We start from the raw sequence: 14,734 nt of genomic DNA on the forward strand, positions 1-14,734 counted from the left end.
CTCATACAGCTAATAATACTTCTTCCAGAAAGATATTCAGGCCAGTCATTCATTCAACTGGATATTCAGTATCCGCTATTGATTCCAATTCCTATAATGGATATGGGTAGAAGAAAAAAAGTTGGTAAGACACAATTTCTCGGATCAGAAAGCTTTCAATACATTAATACAAATATAAAATATTTCCTATAAATAGATTTTTGTCTGTATATAACAATGATGGATCTATAAAATGATATTCATATATACCACATAGAAGGAAAGGAAAGAGAATAAAGAGGAGAGGGAGGGAAGAAAAAATTTAAAGCAAACCCTCAACTTTTGAGGAGGATGTCAAGAAAGAAAAGCCACACGCTTCCATATGATCACCATAGCCGCTGCCATTTGCTAATGGCTGCACTCAGAATAAATAAATCAACAATGAGAGATCTGGTATTTTTATGTTCTAACAGCAGATATTTCAGAAATAGTGAAGATAATCAGTTTTCACATGGAATGTGGGTACAAGTCACAATGTGGGAATCAACTACTCTTGACTGGTTATTAAAACTTATTCTCAGGAGTTCCCGCTGTGGCGCAGCGGTTAACGAATCCGACTAGGAACCATGAGGTTGCGGGTTTGATCCCTGGCCTTGCTCAGTGGGTTAACGATCCGGCGTTGCCGTGAGCTGTGGTGTAGGTTGAAGACTCGGCTCGGATCCCGCGTTGCTGTGGCTCTGGCGTAGGCCGGCGGCTACAGCTCCGATTCGACCCTAGCCTGGGAACCTCCATATGCCGGGGGAGCGGCCCAAGAAATAATAAAAACAAACAAACAAAAAAAACTTATTCTCAATAAACTACTACCATTATGATATTGCAAAGGAGCTAGTTACTGAGAAAAGACTCTGCCCGCCAAAACATGTATAAAATGATCCTTTAAAAATGATAAACTAAAAATTTAGGTTTTGTCTAAATTATGATAGTTACATTTAAAATTATTATTGTTCATTTATTCACTCAACAAACACTACTACAGTTCTACTATGCATTAAGCATCTAGAAAATCTTAAAATATTTGTTTATACTGATTTATACATCCAAGTAAGTTATTCCAAAGTATAAACAAAAAATTTAAAGTTTTATCTGCTCTTCAACATGCAAAAATTGTTCTTTTACCCAAGTATTTAAGCAAGTATCTGACAGCAAAATGACAAGTATATAGGATTAGAGAAACAACAAATGTAAGAGCTTGTCAAAACTTATTTTAAAAATACACAGCAAAGACAACACAAATTTATCACAATTTTAGTAGTACTAGAATAGTCTATGAAAGTTGTGTGTTCCTTAGTTTAAATGATGTAATTTTGAGATTAAACGTGTTTTAAAAAACATAAAATAACTAACAGACCATGGAAAAAAATAGCAGTCATGAAGAAATTAACAGTAACCAAAACAAGCAAGTCACAAAGTATGCCTTCTTCAAATAAATTTCAGAAAAACAAGTGTACACATACTGCAAATTTAAGATGTCCCTAGGCATTAGTAACTTGTATAACTAAACCTAACAGTTGAATTTTATTAGCAGCTCTAGCATTACTCAATTTGTAGTCAATATGCCTGTGAATAAGTCTTCTCAGTTTTTGCTTTCTTTCAGAAAAACTGCCTTAAAAATAATTTACAGGGAGTTCCCATGGTGGTCCAGTGGTAATGAACCCCAACTAATATCCATGAGGATGCAGGTTTGATCCCTGTCCTCGTTCAGTGGGCTAAGGATCCAGAATTGCCATGATCTGTGGCGTAGGTCACAGATGTTGCTCAGATCCTGCATTGCTGTGGCTGTGGAATGGGCCGGCAGCTGCTGCTCTGATTTGACCGCTAGCCTGGGAACTTCCATATGCTGCAGGTGCAGCCCTAAAAAGACACACACAAAAAATTTACAAGTGATAGTCATACTTGGTCTTTAAAGGAAAAGATCAACACTGAAAACAACACATGGATTGGTATCTACAACATTTGATATGTTTGACCTCATAGAAAGAATTATCATTTGAATTAATTTTCTAAGGTTTAACCATAATCTAATCTGTATCTATGTCCTAACTTAAAATGGATATGATAAAAAAATAAAAGGTAGATAGGTAAACATACAGCATAGGATATCTCTAACATGTAATTGATAATACACACACAGATATATATGCATAAATAATATACACACACTGAAATCTTAACAAAAATTTTAATGGCACTTTTAAAACATCATAACACTTTTGCCCACTTATTTAGTGGTTGCCCCATTTATTTATTTATTTAGTGCCCATTTATTTAATGGCATTCTTTTTAAATTTGTTTCAGTCATATCTGCAGCCTGTGGAAGTTCCTGGGCCAGGGATTGAACTCTTGACTCAAGCAGTGACAATGCCTGATCCTTAACCTACTACACCACAAGGGAAGTCCTATTTAATGGCATTCTTAAAGCATCATAATACTTTTGCCCATTTATTTAGTGTCCATTTATCTAGACTAAATTTGCATTTTGAATTGGGATTCAGATTTCTTCCTGCTTGCTAAGAAAGAAGGAATAAACATATCCATATTCACCAGAATAGAGAAGTGAATATAAAATGTGAGAAAGTAAAACTGGACATACTTAAAGAGAAAAGAAACAGTGGTAGATCTTCCAAATTGAACCAATATTAAGGATACCTTGCAAAAATACTGTAAACAAATATATTGTATGGAATGGATTTTCATTTCCATTCACTCCATGCTTAAAATTTGAAAGAAAAGGAAAACCTGAGCCACCATTGTGTATTTAGGTTTCCATAGGAAGAATGCTGAATAAGGCTTTAATAAAATATGGACATTTTATTTGATAACTAGGTAGCATCCATCCAGAACTAAGTAACACATCAAAAATAAACTGTGAAGAACCCTGTCAATTCCTATCAGAAATGGTTCCTCTCTTGCAATACTAAAGACACAATTAATTGCCTAAACTTCGGCTGGTCCACTGTAACACTAAAGGCAAAAGTAGAAGAGTACTCCTTTTACATCCTCGTCTACCCTCTAAATCAATTCAGTGACTCTCTCAAGAAACAGAACTACTTATAAATCTACAACACGTTTTCAGTCCCTATTAGTTACTATATTAGTTTTCTAGGGCTCCAATAACAAAATATCACAGACTGGGTGGCTTAAACAACAGGAATGTATTTTCTCACAGTTCCGAAAGTTAGAATTTCAAGATTAAGGTGTCTGCAGGTTTGGTGTCTCCTGAGGCCTCTCTCTTTGGCTTGCAGACAGCCACCTTCTTTCCCTGTCCTCATATGGTTTTTCCTCTGGCTGAGGTATACTTAGTGTCTCCCCGTTGTGTCCAAATTTATTCTTCTTACAAGGACACCAAGCAGATTGAATTAAGGCCCACCTTAATGACCTCATTTAATTTAATCGCCCCCTTTACATGCCCTATTTCCAAAACATTCATATTGTAAGGTACTAGGAATTAAGCTTCAATATACAAATTTTAAGGACACAATTCAGCGATGAGGGTTGTTAGTGTTATTCTCAGGATTATTGTACTAGTGTGTTTTAAAACATCATGTTACTTAATCTTCAGAGCTATACTGAAAGGTAGGTTATTTCACTCCATTTAACATAAGGTTTTAAGACCTTGATTAAGGTGTCTTAAAACAAGAAGTGGAGAAACGAGAATGCCTTCTCTGAAATTGTTTCTTCTGGAAAGTAAGTACCAAGAAAAGTTCCAGTGAGGACCTATTTTCCCTGTCATCAACTATTACTAGAAAATTCCAACTCGCAGGGAGAAATTATGCTCCCTTTAGCCAGGCAGAGCACCCACACACAAATAAACATAAATTAGTTGTTGGTCTAGCAAAATTCTTTAATTCTTTGTTCCAAATCCTTTTCCCTCTGCTCAGAAGAATTCAAAGTTTTAACCCTGGGTAGTTGATCAGCTCTTGTTTCTTCATCACAGGATTTCTTATATCAGGATTTGGGCTTTAAGGTCTGGGACAGAAAAGCTACCATCCTCAAAATGCCCAAAAGAGTATCACTAAGTACCTGCGCTGAACCACTCATACTTGTTTAGAAGTGGAGTGTGGTTTCCATGACAGCAGCTCTAGAGAAGGAGAGCAACAGCTACACATTTTTTAAACAGTGCTCTGTTTTTCAAAAAAAAAAAAAAAAAGAACCAGATATTAAAATACATCATAAGCTATCCAATTAGGGTCAGCAAATATGCTCTGGGACTCTACTCTGTGGCCTCTATATTTGGAAATGTTTTTATTTTACTTAGACTAAGCTCTTGTCAGAGATTCTAGCACTTTCTCAAATCCACAGGGATCTCTCCACAGGATTCTGTATCATGTTATTCTATCAGACCACACAGATGTCTTTTTCCTTGCTTCTCTTTGCACTCTTTCATTCCCTTCTCATCTCTCTATGGAATAAGTACTTTTTTGTACATGCCCAAGCAAAAATCTAATGAGCTGTTTTATTCCTATTTAGAAGCATTTAGATGTAACCAAAACTTGTTAAGGAAATATATTGAAAGCTATGACTAAAATGGTATATTTCATCCTCTATAATTTTCACTTGTTTATGTTACTCTTAGGAATATAGACATGTAAGAATCTCTAATGATTTAAGCTGGCTAGATGTGTTTGCTTCTTTTGTCACATTATGTTTGTACAAATTCAAACACTGCTAAATAATTTCATTGTTCTCTTGCTCCTAAATGCCAAATAGTAGAGAGATATTTTTAATTAATCCCTCTAACTTTTACATATAGATAATATCTGTGGTATATTTTTAATATTTTTCCAAATGAATGACATTTTAGTAGGTAATTATCACTCCCTTTTAAAATAAAATAACAAAAAATAATCAAAGTAAAACAAATTTGATTTTAAAATGAAAGCCAGTTCTACAATTTAATAATAATTTAGGACATTTATAGCCATTTTACCGATTCCATTCTTCCACCATTTTATCAACTGTATCTTTTTATTTGACAATAAGAAGATGGAAATGTTGAAGCCTTATGTGACTTTCCTAATTTACCCTGCACCATGAAATTAGTGGTCCCTGAGGCCTTTGACAATAAACTTTCCGTGAATTATTTTGTTTTCACACCTCCACCCAAGTTACAACTTTAAGGTTTAAATATGGCATGATGCCTTTCACTATCATTTTATTTTAAACAGCCAGGTGAAAAGGAAAAGTAGATGAGATTAGATCTGTATAACCATTATATATATTGGATTTTGCCCTGTTTATAAGACAAATTTTCTTCACATTAGAAAATTCTTAGCAAAGGAAGGAACCAGTTAATCTGCAACAGAATTTTATTAGCAAGTCTGTGAAATGACAGATGTTCTATTTCTACTTATATATTAGTTCGGAGCTGGCATTAAACTCAATAATATGCAAAGATGTAAACTTTGAGAATGTTATTTTTAATGCAAGGACCCATATGCTGACCTTTATACACTTTTTTTTCCTGTTGGTTAGAACACAGGAAGTCAGCAGTAAATCCTTAAATTATTACACGATCAATCTATTGCTAACACTTTTTCTTAATTTCTGCCAGCTGGCACCAATGCAGGAACTATACTCAAAACATTAAGCAAAAGTTTTTTTCTTTTTTTTTAAAAAAAAAAAGGTGGTTAGATTCTGAACTAAACAGAAGTCGCTAGACTGATCCTGAGGATAAAATGAGGGCTAAAAAGCAAAATTATACCTTAAGAGTTTACAAAATACTTTAGGAAAGAAGCCACATAAATGTAAATACAGCAAACCCCAAACTAATCACTAAATCCTATTATTTTGAGAAATGGGATTTTTTTAATAGATCACCAAACATTCTCTCTACTCCTTTGTAATGAGACATGCTTTCTCCTTTTTTTTTTATTTCTTAATTTTTTTTTTTTTTTGCTTTTTAGGGCTGCACCTGTGGCACATGGAGGTTCCCAGGCTAGGAGTTGAATCAGCTATAGAGCTGTAGAGAGCTGTAACTGCCAGCCACTGACACAGCCACAGCAATGCAGCATCCGAGCCACATCTGCGACCTACACCACAGCCCACTACAACACCAGATCCTTAACGCACTGACCAAGGCCAGAGATCAAACCTGCATCCTCATGGATACCAGACAGATTCATTAACTGCTGAGCCATGATGGATACTCCAAGACATGCTTTTTTTAAGAGGTTACCTACATATGTAAAATAATCTTTACTCCTAGGAAAATCACTTTTTTTCATAAATCTTTAAAAGAAATGCATCTTGGGCTTGTCAGATTTTCAAGACTCTGAAAAATTTTACAAGCTCAAAAATATTAAAAGAAAATTATAAATTGAAATTGTTATTAATTGATAATAACATATGCAAAACTGTATATCAACTATTCACTGCACTGAAACTCAACTAATTTAATTATATGTGTGTAATGTGGAATGAAGGAGCATCTTAATATATTTATTATAAGAGAAAGTCAGACATCTAAAATTTTCTAGATTCTATGAAGGCTTTTAAATGGTCATGCCTCAGCCAAAGTATTCAAATGATATTGTTAAACATTTTGAGTAAACAACATTTAAACAAGAAATTAATCTTTAGTTCTATCTGGTACTTACACAATTAAAAGTAGGATTAAAACCATATGAATAATTTCATAAACCTCAGGAAACAGAATGCTTTACCAATATCAAATAGAAAAAAAAAGAACACAAAAATTGCTTTTTTAAAAATCTATAAAAATCCTATGATCTAGATAGTAAAATTTCAGTAAATGCAACACTCAAACGTGGCAGTAATCTGCTAATTGTTCTTTCAATCATTGCTTTCACTTCCAATCTAGTAGTAACTCTGTTGGTTGACCATTTCGCCTATGAAACGATGCTGTTATCTAACCCCAGTTTATATTTTCCTCACAAGGAATGGCTTTCCCTTTCTCAGATCCAAAGCCATTCATTTTTTTGACCTTTGCATTGAGAGAAAATCTTCTTCAGTAATTAATAAGAATGTGGTATCATATTATCATGAAAGATACATCTATTTCTTCACGTTTTGTTCAAATGTGAGAATTTCAACAGGCTTGGTCTTCTGATTGGCTTATATCTACAGAATGGAAAGCAAATGGGGAGAATTGTATCATCACCTCAGACACTATGGTCCAGGACTGCCTGTGCTCATCCGTGATCCATATTTATGTGCTCCCCATTTCATGCTTCCATCCCCTAAATCTAGGAAGATGTGCCAACAGTAACCTAATGCTGGACTACATGCCATATTCTCATGTGTGGAGGGTTCTGACCGCTGCTGTCCAGGCTGTCTGCACTGGTTCTGGTCTAGGGTTCAGGGACTTTCTCCCTGAGTTATGGATTGGTCCCCTTTTTAATCTGATAATTCAACACTATTTGACAGCTTGGTTTTCACTTTCTCCATGGTTCTGGCCTTCATTATTCATGCCTGCCCACTTCAGCATCTCCCTCATCACTCTGAATTTCTATGTATTTCCTCTTACACCATTTTCCTTGTTTATTATATTATTTCTTAACCCTCGGATTCTTAACTCTTCTCTAGTCCAACTTGATAAATCTTATTCTCCTGGTTGAAGTTCTTCACCTTGCAATAAAACACTATCAACTTTTTCAATAGTGGCTATCCTCTGAGTGACAATTTTTCACAGGTGTTTTGCACATGATTTACTCTCATATCACAGGACTTTACAGAGCAGGTACCATTTCTCTCTAATGATGAGAAAAGTGAGATTTGGCAAATTTAGCCCCTCATTTCTCTGACTTCATATCTACTCTCTGGCCATTACAAGGATAGCTCCTATACTTGAAGAGAATTGTAAAGCAGAATTCTCAGGGCATATCCTGAAACTTTTCATTCTGCATTGCTGGGGCCACACCAAGAGATTCCAACAATGAGCCAAGCTTGGGAGCCAATCTTTCACACATGTTGCCACTAGCTTACTGTATCCTCTTGGTGGGGCATCCCACTGTTGAAATAAAACTGAAATAATTTTTTTTTTTTTGGTCTTTTTGCTATTTCTTGGGCCGCTCCCGCGGCACATGGAGGTTCCCAGGCTAGGGGTCGAATCGGAGCTGCAGCTACTGGCCTACGCCAGAGCCACAGCAACGCGGGATCCGAGCCGCGTCTGCAACCTACACCACAGCTCACGGCAATGCCGGATCATTAACCCACTGAGCAAGGGCAGGGACCGAACAACCTCATGGTTCCTAGTCGGATTCGTCAACCACTGCGCCACGACGGGAACCCCTGAAATAATTTTTAAAATCTGCAGTGTTCTTATAGATCCATGAGGCATAATTGTGCTCTAAGCAGATCCATACACCAGTCTGCTTATATGAAGAATATGTTACACATTCTGAATTATGTGCTATCTTCATTTTTTTCTCCCTTTTACTTAGAACTCAAAATGAATAGCAGTTGGTTAACACTAGTAGTCTTAGAATCAAAATTTTTCTCTGTAGGCTTAGAAGACCTGTATAAGGACAAAAATCTGGACCATGAAGTCATAACTGTATGGACATCTCCAAGTTTCCATTATGAGTTGGGAAAAAAATTAATAATAATAAGATGAAAGCATGCTCTTCTACAGTCACTAGCACAAAAATAAATACATGCAATTTTTTGCACATATAAATAGATCAAACTTTTAACTAAGTATTCTAAAACAAATCTTTCTACCAGAAAATAACCATGAATATTTCCACAATATGAGCATATACTTTTTGTATCACTATATTCCAACTAAATGTAAGAAGCAAACAAAATCGTTAATTCTTTCCTCTTAGACCTTCTAGGTGATCAGCAGCTTAAAGTCAAATATTAGTTTGTTTTAATGCAGACCATGATACATAGGACAGTTGCAATTATTTTTGCTACCTGCACACTACATTAAATGCTAAAACATTCAGAAGTTTTAGATGAATAGTGAGTAAATCTTCAGACTGATGGTTTTAAAAAATGAGAACAAAATACCTAGATGATTATTTTACCAAACATGGTCATGAACATATTTTTTCCTCATTTATACAGGGATGGAAATGAGATATGGAGATATCCAGAAATCCTCTGAATCAATTAAGGATTTATTGGAAGATACAGGGAGAAAACCCAGATTGTATAAGTGGAGACTGTATAAGTCTCTCATGATGCTGAATTAACATTCCCACAATGCTTTCCCATTGTTAAAGACCCTCTTAGTCAATACTATCAATTTTGTTTCTTCTACAAGTCAATAAAATAATTTAAAAACTGATGCTTAAAAGTCCAAAGTAGGAGTTCCCACTGTGAATTGGTGAGTTAAGAACCTACAACAGTGTCTGTGAGGATGCAAGTTCAATCCCTGGCCTCCTCAGTGGGTTAAGGATCCGGCATTGCCATGAACTGTGGTGTAGGTCACAGAAGCGGATCAGATCTGGCGTTGCTGTGGCTGTAGCATAGGCCAGCAGCTGCAGCTCTGATTTGAACCCCTAACCTGGGAACTTCCATATGCTGTGGGTGCAGCCCTAAAAAGAAAAAAAAAGTCCAAAGTAAAGGAGACCAAAAAGGAGTTTCCGTCATGGCTCAGTGGTTAACGAATCCAACTAGGAACCATGAGGTTGCAGGATCCATCCCTGGCCTTGCTCAGTGGGTTAAGGATCTGGTGTTGCTGTAAAGCTGTGGTGTAGGCTGCAGATGCAGCTTGGATCTCACGTTGCTGTGGCTCTGGCATAGGATTAGACCCCTAGCCTGGAAACCTCCATATGCCACGGGAGTGGCCCTAGAAATGGCAAAAATACTAAATAAGTAAATAAATAAATAAATAAAGACCAAAAGGATGTGTGTTGCTTTTTTCTGGCTATTTTATCTGTGGTAAAGCTAAAAGTTAATGCATCTGGGCCTTGATTGGTCAAGTCTTCACATAACAAGCCTGGGTTGAATATAGTTGATTTTGGAATAAGTCCAAAGAAGGAAGAGAGGGAGTTCCCGTCGTGACGCAGTGGTTGACGAATCCGACTAGGAACCATGAGGTTGCGGGGGGTTCGGTCCCCGCCCTTGCTCAGTGGGTTAATGATCCGGCATTGCCGTGAGCTGTGGTGTAGGTTGCAGACGCGGCTCGGATCCCGCGTTGCTGTGGCTCTGGCGTAGGCTGGTGGCTACAGCTCCGATTCGACCCCTAGCCTGGGAATCTCCATATGCTGCAGGAGCGGCCCAAGAAATAGCAAAAAGACAAAAAAAAAAAAAAAAAGAAGAAGGAAGAGAGGCCTACTTGTAAGATGGCAGCCCAAGAAGGCACTATTCCAAAAACTTTGAAAGCCAGGAAATGAATCAGAATGGTTGTGAATGGAGGGAGTCCACAACACATCACTGAATCATGAGGACCAGGCAGACAGGAAACCAGAAAAATATACCCAACTTTGGAAAATGCCCACCACAAATGATATTTAGGCCAGATAAGCTAATGTTTTATTGGTTTATTCATCCATTCCATTGTTCTTTTTAACCATAATACAGGCTGGGTGGGGCAGATTAATTTCCAAAAAGTAAGATATCTCTACTCTTCATGGTTTTCTGAATTCTGACCTCTCGAATTCTGACCTCACACACACCTCTTGTGTGACTCTTGTGAATTACAAAAAAGAGGCTGAGGAAGATCTCAATATTTGACATAAATGCATTTTTTCCAAGGATGGAAATTTGGCATATAAGCTAGTATTAAATTTCTGACAATGATTCAGTTGCATATTCAACTAATGTATTTTTAATCTAGATAAAGCAGGGTGGTGCTAAGTGCTAAAACTCTGAGCAGATTAGCAAATGGCTGCAGCCCTGAGATTTAGTAATGTCAATTTAAAAAGAATAAGAAATTCTCTAATTCTCCACTCATAATCATATTGCTCAGAGCAATTTATCAGATAGAAATCTCAGAAATAAAAGAAAGACCAATTAATCTATTTATGCCTTGAAAAGCTAAGTGAAATGAGAATGCTTCTAATTTGTTTTGCTTTGATAAACCCCATTGGCTTTATATTTTGTAAAAGATTGCTCTCTTTGCATAACAACTTGGTAGATAGTTTTATAAACCTTCCATGTACAATCTGAAATTGGAATAAGGCATTTCAGGATTTGTAGCAATTATTTTATAGATCAAAAAATTAGTACTTAGTGACTTGCTTAAGTTTTATCTGCAAATCTGTAGTTAGAATAATTAAATCATCTCACTTAAACAGTACTATCTTCTAACACCATAAAAGTTTTCCACTTATAAAAAGTACCTTTACTATTTCATCTGTTGTGGTGTCTCTACTGCAGGCTACAGGCTTTAACACTTTTATTGGTGCTCGGGGACTGGGGACAAGGGATGCCCAACTCTGCTTCATAGAGTCTCAGGAAAGGGAGTCTGCAGGTAGAAAACATTCCATGAGATACAGCTGAAACCCAGACCAGATTTAGCCAGGGTATTTGCTTATTTTAAGTTGATTATTGTTTCTTTTAACATATATAGTCATTGATAAAGTAATATTTCTAAATAGACTTTTAAAAGCCAAAAATGTGTTCACTTCTCTAACAATAAGGTGAGGAGACATGGAAAATGAGTTGCTTTCTGTGTGTCTGTGTTTGGAGTGTGTTTAATTTCCTACTTCTTTAGTCTTCCTTTATAATATAATTTTGCTGCTTATTTTAATATTATAAAATATAATATAAAAAGTGATCATAATAGGCACATATATATACACACATATGTGTATATACACACACATATATATACATATGTATGTTTTCAATCGTCAAATCTTCACATTAACCCTGTGTGAAATGAATTATTATTCTTATTTTATATTAAGAAACTGAAGTTTCCAAAATGCAAATAATTTACATGAACATTATTGCCTTATATTTCACCAATGCCACTGATCTTTGCTGTTCAAATACTGTAAGTAAACTATTCCTTGAGGGTTTTCATATAATATAAAATAAATAGCAAGGGAAAATTCTCTGCCCAGTTATTGATTTTTTTTAAGTTAAAATATAATTTTTGATATAATAGATTCTGCTTTCTAGGGTTGATCAACCAGACGTGATGTGCATATGTGTTTCGTATCAAATCCAAGTTAAACATTTTCATAAAATTTAATAGATTTACCTATGTCATTATTTGAAAAATGTTCACCTTCTATATATAACTAGCAAATATTTTTCTATGAAGTAAAAAAGATAGATATCATTTTCTTTCCTCTTTTCTCTCTAGACATTAATTTTTCCTTTTTCTATATAAGTACTTTAAAACATATTTATTACTTTACTTTTGTATAGAATCCAAAAAATATTGAATTGACCATGAATACTTGTATAATAGCAGTTTCTTGTTAGAATGATCATTCTTAATAACAATTACACAATCAGATATAGGCTTAGGCAAGTCTTTCATTAGTGAGTTTTAAAATAACACGTCCTACTCAGGATGTTAGTAAGAATGCATACCTCCACCCAGGTATGGGATATAGAACATGATCAATTCCTAAGAGAGTGCTTAAAGTCCATCCTTTCCTGGTGTTTAGTATTTTTTTGGCAGTCTTTTCTATGTTTCTTCTACAGGGAACAGCAGTATTCCAAGCACCTCAGTCATAACTTTCAAGGTGGATCTTTTCATTGTCTGGGAGGAAGTATTGTGATTTTAAAAAGCTTCCGCCAAAGCTTTAGAATATTTATTCAGAGCCCAATGTGAATCACAGGGAATCATTTTGTACCAAATGCTGACTCTAATCATCTAATTAGGTTAGTAGGTCATTGAAATACTTTTCCTTCGAGCTAATCTTTCCTGTGGCAGGAAGAGGGGGGCGCCGCAGAAGGAATGCCATAACCAAATATCAACATCAATTTTTCTATGGTTTTTAAAGACTAGATAGAAAAAAGTGACAAGTCTGTGAAATTACGCCTTAGAGCTTACGGAGAAGCCACGTTTTGCCCATCTCTCTCAGGTACGCTAGCAAGAGTAGTGTGATAGATGCTACTTTCCTGCTCCTGTGTCATTCTAACATACTCTCTATTCTGGGCCAACTTATAACATACACATATAGTTCTTGCTCTTTTAAAATGTTATCATGATAATGGTAAAATCATTAATTTTTCCCTGGTGCCCTAAGTCCTTCTGTATTTTTTAGCACTGAGACTTGTGTGTGCTTAGTTTTATGCAATTCCATTATGAACAATTGACCTTGTTTTTCACTTCAGTGATTATTCACCTCCCATTTCAAAAATTTACTACGAAGTTAAAATCCCTATGCTTCTTTTACTTTCAATTAACAGAGAGTATTATTTACTTAACTAGAGGGAAAAGGCAACAGAACGTGGTAGAAATCACATTGGACCTGAGTTTAAGGGGCCTGAGTCTAAAATGCAACTCATCTATTCAGACGTTGTCCATGAAAGTGTTTCTAGATCTCAAATTCTGTGCCCAATACCAAAATAATATGGTGCATAAAACCTTCATTTTCTCTGTTCTCATGACACTTGCAATCTGATGAGGAAGACAAATAATGAATAATCACACAAACTAAAAATATAACAGCATGAAATGTGACATGAGAATGTAGGGAAAACGACTGGATCAGAAAAGATACAGTATGCTTCTTAGAGGAAGTGATATCTGACCCAAGATATGGATAGGTTGGACACTGAGAGCAAGGAACACTTATCCACACAGAGGAGGGCCTTTAAAGGAAGACCGTGAAAAAGCAGAGCAGTTTAAAAAGGAAATTTAGGACCCTAGGTAAAGGGAAGAGACGACGATGACCCAAATGTGACAGGAGAGGCCAGATCCATAGGGTCCAGGAGGACTTGTTAGCAGTTTTGGTCTCAAAGTTAACAGTAATGCAAAGAAATAGAACTGACATCATCAGATTTGCATTAAGCATTATTGTATCTAATTGGTGGAGAATGGAGTGGAGAGGTACAAGAGCAAAATCAGAGACCATTAGAAATTATGTAAATTATGTCATTATGATCTATGATGAAGATCATGTTGATTATGGTCATTTGTGCCAGAGATGTGATCAGTAGGAAAAGAGAAAAATAAGTGGATTTCAAATATACTTTATTTGAGGAGTAACATGAATTGGAAGTAGTAAATGAGAGTATCAACAGGGACAAACAGGTTTGGGGCTTACAAATTACCACTGACTGAAATGGACCATGTTTGCAGGGGAGGTTACGAGTCTGGTTTAAATTACTATGTCTGAGGTATCTTTGAACCATAGCTTTGAAACTGAGGCTTGGGGACTTACTTTCTATATCTCTAAAATGAAAGAGTCAGACAAAATATACAAGGAACTCATACAACTCAACATCAAAAACAAACAAACAAAAAAAAAACAACTGAAAAATGGGCAGAAGACCTAAATAGACATTTCTCCAAAGAAAACACATGGATGGCCAACAGGCACGTGAAAAAAATGTTCAACATTACTAATTATTAGAGAAATGCAAATCAAAACTACAATGATGTACCATGTCACAGCAGTAAGAATGGCTATCATTAATAAGTTCATAAATAATGCTGGAGAGAGTATGGAGAGAAGGGAACCCTCCTACACTGCTAGGGAATGTAAACTGGTACAGCCACTATGGAAAACAGTATGGAGGATCCTCAGAAAACTAAATATAGAACTACCATATAATACAGCAATCCCACTCCTGGGCATATATCCAGACAAAA

At 35.8% G+C, this 14,734-nt stretch overlaps 1 long non-coding RNA gene across 1 annotated transcript in view; it reads right to left on the reverse strand.

The window, feature by feature from the left end:
• LOC146400992 (uncharacterized) overlaps positions 1 to 14,734 on the reverse strand; it is a 22,081-nt gene continuing 7,347 nt past the window's right edge. The window contains exons 2-3 of the long non-coding RNA XR_014813144.1: positions 11,295 to 11,419; positions 1 to 91 (exon numbers count right to left, since the gene is read on the reverse strand). This is a non-coding gene — a long non-coding RNA (uncharacterized LOC146400992). The remainder of the gene's footprint in view (positions 92 to 11,294; positions 11,420 to 14,734) is intronic.

Source organism: Sus scrofa, chromosome 8, assembly GCF_054392235.1.
Source record: "Sus scrofa isolate SSC_HxYL_T2T_F1_AM1 chromosome 8, Sscrofa_HxYL_maternal_Yorkshire_Landrace_v2.0, whole genome shotgun sequence".
NCBI lineage: Eukaryota > Metazoa > Chordata > Mammalia > Artiodactyla > Suidae > Sus > Sus scrofa.